Source organism: Astyanax mexicanus, chromosome 23, assembly GCF_023375975.1.
Source record: "Astyanax mexicanus isolate ESR-SI-001 chromosome 23, AstMex3_surface, whole genome shotgun sequence".
NCBI lineage: Eukaryota > Metazoa > Chordata > Actinopteri > Characiformes > Acestrorhamphidae > Astyanax > Astyanax mexicanus.
This window is the reverse complement of record NC_064430.1, coordinates 15172807-15178998: the sequence shown is the minus strand read 5'-3', so window position 1 is coordinate 15178998 and position 6192 is coordinate 15172807. Positions and strand designations below refer to the sequence as shown.

Sequence of the window (6192 nt, the reverse complement as noted above, 5' to 3'; positions counted from 1 at the left end):
AATCACAATCATGTCATGACTTTGAGCATGCTCAGGGACAGTGACAAACATCGGACAAGACAAGCATGGCGGAGCAGCTGCAGAGAGGGAGGAGTAAGTATTCATTTTCAATCAAAAATATAAATTTATCTGCATGGTGGCCAAACAAAAATGCTGTCAGCATAATTTTAACTGTTGCAAGTGATAATATTTGAAGTTATTTTGCACATATAGCATATCACTGATTTACAGGATTTTTTCAAAATCCGATGTCCACTGCAATGGACATCAGGAGTTGGGCGAGTTTAGCTAACACTCACATGTTTAGTATCAGTATATAAAGAAACACAATACATGTAAGCTTTGCATAAGTAAGGTATGGTGCCACAGTTTATTTATTCATGATTATACATTTGTAAAAATATATTTTTTTGTACAAAATGTTCTTGTAGAGTATCAAGTTGAAGACTTTCTCGAACGGCTTGTAAATGGAGAGTTATCTGAGCTTGACTCTTTGAATTCAGGAGATGAGGGGGATGGGACCAGGATTGAGATAGGTGGTAAGTTGCAATTAAGAGTGTTTTAATTCTTTGTATATGGTTTTTAATATTTTGTATGTAAGAGCTAAGTGGAATGCATAGCAGTTCAAGAGTGAGAATACATAAAATTAGTAATGAGTTTTTTATTACATTTAGAGAGAGACAGTGGAGATGTTACATGCATGCCAGAAGAACTTCGATGTGTCAGATGAGATTGAGATAGAGGAGACAGAGAGTGCAGGGACAGATGAGAAAAGCAGGGCAGAGGAGGACAGAGGAGGACAGGGGATGACAGTAACCAGGAAGGAAGAAATCAAGTGGCGTCACAGGCCGTTCACTACACTCATTGACACTTCCTTTGAGAATCCTCCAATTCATGAGGATCATCCCATGAGACCCTATGAATACTTCAAACGGTATATACCAGATGAGATCTTCAGTTTGATGGCTGACAACACAAATGTTTATGCCTTGCAAAGTGCTACACAATGTTTCAAACCAACAAGTTCAGGAGAGATCAAAACCCTAATCGGCCTCCACCTTGCCATGGGAGTGATGAAAATGCCAAGAGTCTCCATGTACTGGGAAGCTGGAATGGACATTGGTATTTTTCAAAACACCATGCCCCGTGACAGATTCTTCCAGCTCCGGTCACATTTGCATTTGGTCAACAATTTGGAGAAGCCAGCTGAGAACACTGATGTGTTTTTCAAGGTACGTCCTCTCTATGATGTCATACGCAGTAGATGCTTAGAGCTTCCACTAGAGGAGAACCTTTGTGTTGATGAACAAATGGTGCCATTTCGTGGAACTCTGTCTGTCAAGCAATTCATCAAAGGCAAGCCACATCCATGGGGAGTGAAAATATACTTCATGTGTGGGAAAAGTGGCATGGCCTATGACTTCCTGCTGCACCAAGGCACTACAATGGAGCTATCCCAACAGCACAGGAAGCAGCTGGGACTTGGGGCTGGAGTGGTGTACCATCTTAGCCAGCGAATCACTGAGGCCAACCACAAGCTGTATTTCGACAATTATTTCACATCGTACAATCTTCTGGAGCTGCTGGCTGAGAGGAAAATTCATGCTGCTGGGACAGCAAGAGTCTCTCGCTTTGCAAGGCCTCCTCTACAGTCTGACAAAGAGATGGCCAAAAAGCCTCGAGGAAGCTGTGATGAAGTTGTAAGCCGTGATGGTAAGGTGGCACTCGTCAAATGGTATGACAACAGACCAGTTCTCATGGCCTCCAACTTCATTGGTGTTGGCAGAATGGATGAAGTGCAGCGGTGGGACAAAAAGAAGGCTCAATTTGTGATGGTGTCCCGTCCAGCGGTGGTTAAGCTGTACAATGAAGCAATGGGTGGCGTTGACCTGCTTGATCAACTTGTCAGTCTGTATCGCACAGACATTCGTTAAAAAAAGTGGACCCTGAGAATGATAACGCATGCCTTTGACATTGCTGTGGTCAACAGTTGGTTGGAGAACAGACTGGAGGCCAAGAGGGCCAACATCCAGACCAAAGACATCCTGGATCTCCTCCATTTCAAGATGAATGTGGCCCAGTGTCTGGTGAGAGTCCATAAAACAGTTGCAGCAAAACGTGGAAGACCCAGTATGTCTCCAGAACCACAGCATGTGCCCGAGAGACCAATTCGCAGACCATTTCAGGACGAAAGGCCTTTACCTGAAGTGCAGTATGACATGGTTGACCACATGCCAAATTATGATGAAAAAAAGGAGGCTACCAGATGCAAGATGCCAAACTGTACTGGAAAAACACATGTCTTTTGTGACAAATGCAAAATCCACTTGTGCTTTGTGACACAACGAAACTGCTTCAAGGCTGCTCATTGAAAATAAGAAAACATCCACAAGCTGATGTCTTCTCAAATTCAGGTTCCATTCCAAGTTAACATGTTATAAGTTCATTATCCTAAAATTAAAAGTATGGTTATGTGTTGGAAGTTCTGTGATAGTTAACTTAAGGCTAAACTGATTTCAGGTAATGATATGTACAATCATACATCTTGTGGTTATGTGCATGTTCAGATTGCGTTTTTTCCCTCTCTTCTTGCAGTTTCTGGGATTTCCTGGTGATGACCTCACTTCTGTTCCCTACCTATGCTGTGATATCCTTATCAAGTTCATGTGCATGTTCAGAACTGTACACAGACTCAAGCACCTGCAAACATCCTGTTCCAGATGTTTAGTTCATACCTGATTGAATACTTTGTGTAAAAACTCAGCCTTATCTTTCTTAAGATTGTATGACATTTTACGCCCATTGTGTCATGGCGTCCATTTGAATGGACATGAAAAAATACTATTAAAAACATGAGTTAGCAAAAATGTGTTTTTTCCACTTTGTTTATATGTTAGAGAGGAGTCACTATCAGTTAAAAAAAAATTTTTTGGCTCAGCAGAACAAATGCGGGTCTGAAGGGGTTAAGACTGGAGCAGCATTAGCATTAGCCGCTAAGCGTTAGCTCTTTTGCTGTTCAGAGGTGAGTATTATTGGACTGTAGTCTGCGTGTTACCATGTTAAAACAAGCTACATGTGATGAACCACTAGCTAATATTGCCCCGGTTTATGGGAACACTCAGGGTTCCTCAGTGTAGCGCTGTTGGGCGGCATTAGCCGTTAACCGCGGTTAGCACTAGTGGAAATCTGAAAATCTAAGCTTAAGTGAATAAATGGAAGAGCTTTACTCACACAAATAAACAGTTTTCAGGAGAAAAATCTGTGTAGGTTAAGATCCAAATACTCGTTTGGCTTATTTATTTATTTTTTTTAAGAATTACAGTTTGGTTCACTTAACTTTACTTACTTAATGCCTTACTAGGTCACCTAGGGAACTTTAAGAACTTTACCAGCCTTAAGCTAGATACAACATTGCACTACTGTTATACGGGTTCTATTTATATTGTCACTTGATCTTAATCACCATTAATATTGCACTATTATCTTCTGTCTCACAAATGTCTATTGTGTTTTTGTTGTATTGTACATATAGTGTCTCCCACTCATTTAGATTTAGATTATATATTTATCTCTTTTTATTTCTATTTATATATCTATTTCACCCCCACCACTACTGCACCTTTTCACCAATTCATTTTATATTATTATATAATAAATTATATAAAGCAAATAAAGCATCCAGGACCACTTGGTATTAGTTTTGTCTCCTCAAAAATGAGCTGTTTTCCAGCTAAACACATTGTAAAAGTTTAGACCAATGGTGGTATCTGAGCTCTCTTAGGCTTAGCATTTGTTTGTTTACTAAAATATTTTCTCTGTGTAAATTTTAAGTTAACTAGCTATAGCTACATAATCTGAGGTAAGTAGTGTCTAAAATTGTGCTGCTGAAGTACATTTATGATTCGAATAGAGCTGCTTACGTTTCTGACTAAAATTATTACTAAAACCGCCCTGCTAAGGTAGCTAGCTTGTTGGCTAAATGTTTTAGTAGAGTTACACTGCTAAGGTAAATGTATTGTGCTTTGTTGAAACTTTTCATTTTACGTATTAAAGGTTTTAAATGTTTGGTATTTTGAATTATGTAGTTATGTAATTGCATCTTGTATAAAACGTAGGACAACCATACATTTAGACAAAAACATTTGTTACTGTGTATTTGACCATTGGCTAAATGGCTAATTTTCTTTGGTTTTAGTTTTAACCAAAAAAATATATATATTTTTGGTGCATCTATTTTACCATGGTGATGATTAATGGTGGTCAAGTTCTATAAAACAGACACTTATAAACCCATAATTCCTGGTTTTTGCTTTTTTAGGAGTATTTTGTCCTCTTCAATAACACATTATAGAGAATTGTCTTATTATATATCGAATATCACAGAATCACAGTATGGTGATATAATCAGTATTGTGGGCAATATATCGTAATAATATTGTATTGTGTTATGCCCTTTAATTCTTACTCCTATTACATAGGTGAGTTTTACATTTTGAACTCAATTACTGACAAAGTAACTTTTTAATTCTATATTTTTTTTTAGATGCACCTGTACTACATTAACAGTTATCTCATTAGTGCATATTTGACAGGTTAGTACACACAATGCTATCATACTAACTTTTTTTATGAACAGGAAGTGATTTGTGGAGCATTTCATTTGGTCTATTTGGCAAGAAATTTGACACAATGTTAAGAACCACAGTCAGATTCTTATTTTGATAAAAAGAACAAAACAATAGCAAAAACTTTTTCTTGCGTGACAAGGTTGATGTGTGTTATTATTCAGTGAAATCATTTTTAATTGTTTCGCCTTTTAAAACAGTTCTCAATGACTCCATGAATTGGCAAGATAATTGCTAGATTACCCGATTGCTAATATAATTGATAGTGACAGTCCTGCTGAAGTACACACATTCTCACAGACACACACTCCCTCCGCACATCTTCATTTTCCGTCATCATCATTACCACTCGTTAGCTCCTCCACGTCTGTACACGTGCCAAGCTCAAGCCCTCGGGGAAGAGGCTGGTGTCTGTGAAAGTGAATTTGGTTTTCACATGAAACGTTTTAGTCGTAATTAGCGCCTCAGCCACTTCAGGTGCTAATTTCACGCCTCTGCAGGTTTGCATATCCGAGACCCCGGTCGTAGTAATTATAAAATTTCCTTAATAAATGTCACAACAGTGGGCATTCAGCACCAGGCACTGTTAGAACAATTATCTTAGAACTTTTTCACCAAACACCAGATCAGATAAAATGGCTTAGGTACAGTCATTGATTTTTAATCTTTTTTTTTTTTTTTTTCAAATTTGCTGCATTCTGTTATTTCAGAAGTTAAATAAAGTGTGGATGAAAAGTGTTCTAACAATGCATTTAGCAACAGTTATGTTAACAGTTAGTTATGTCATATTGAATGCTGTCAAAAAGAAAACTTAACATTTCTTATAAGGTAAGTAAATTTTTTCTCTCAGGCTATTTTACAAAGCTTCTTTGTCTGATATTGTTTAATTCTCTTCTTGTTTTGTAATGAAGCTCTTTGATTAACCACATTTTTATTGTGTTCATAATACACACATTGACAACAAAGAGCTGTGATAACAATAACAATGACTAAACGCCAAGTTTAGGAAAAAAACAAATTATATGTAACTTTATTCTGTTTCACATCGATATTTGGATATCCAAGAGCGATCACACAACATACTTTTGTCTGTGTCATGCACTCCTAATTCTTAAAAGTAATTCCTTCACTTTCTTTTTTTTCCACCTTCTTCACTTCTTCTAGATTATTATAACTGTAGTTTTCACAGGCCTTCTGAGCAAAATGTTAAAAAAAAAAAGTTGCACTCAGATTTCACAACCAATTTTGTCACTAGATTTAGATTTCGCCTTTTCAGACCCCTGTAACAATTTATTTCCAAAAAAGTGTTAAGCAATAAATGTAGCACAGTTTTATACAAACCTACAGCTGTGTCCCACAGAGGAGAATATCCCAAATTGCCTGGAAGCAAGAGACACAGCTCTTTCTCTCTTTCTCTTCTGTTTCAGGTTTGTCAGCACTTAGACGGCCTGAGCAGCTCAAAAAATATTATTATTATTATATTATTAATATTAATTTGCCTCTGAACAGCAAAAGGGCTAGCTCTGTGGTTAGCGACTAATGCTAATGCTGCTCCAGCAGTGCTAGC

At 37.6% G+C, this 6192-nt stretch overlaps 1 long non-coding RNA gene across 1 annotated transcript; it reads left to right on the top strand.

Moving 5' to 3' along the window:
- The first annotated feature begins 444 nt into the window (after nt 1–444).
- On the top strand, nt 445–2867 carry LOC111194765 (uncharacterized). The gene is made up of 2 exons (XR_007429213.1): nt 445–539; nt 2596–2867. It is a non-coding gene; the product is annotated as an uncharacterized LOC111194765 (long non-coding RNA).
- The last annotated feature ends 3325 nt before the right edge of the window (nt 2868–6192 follow it).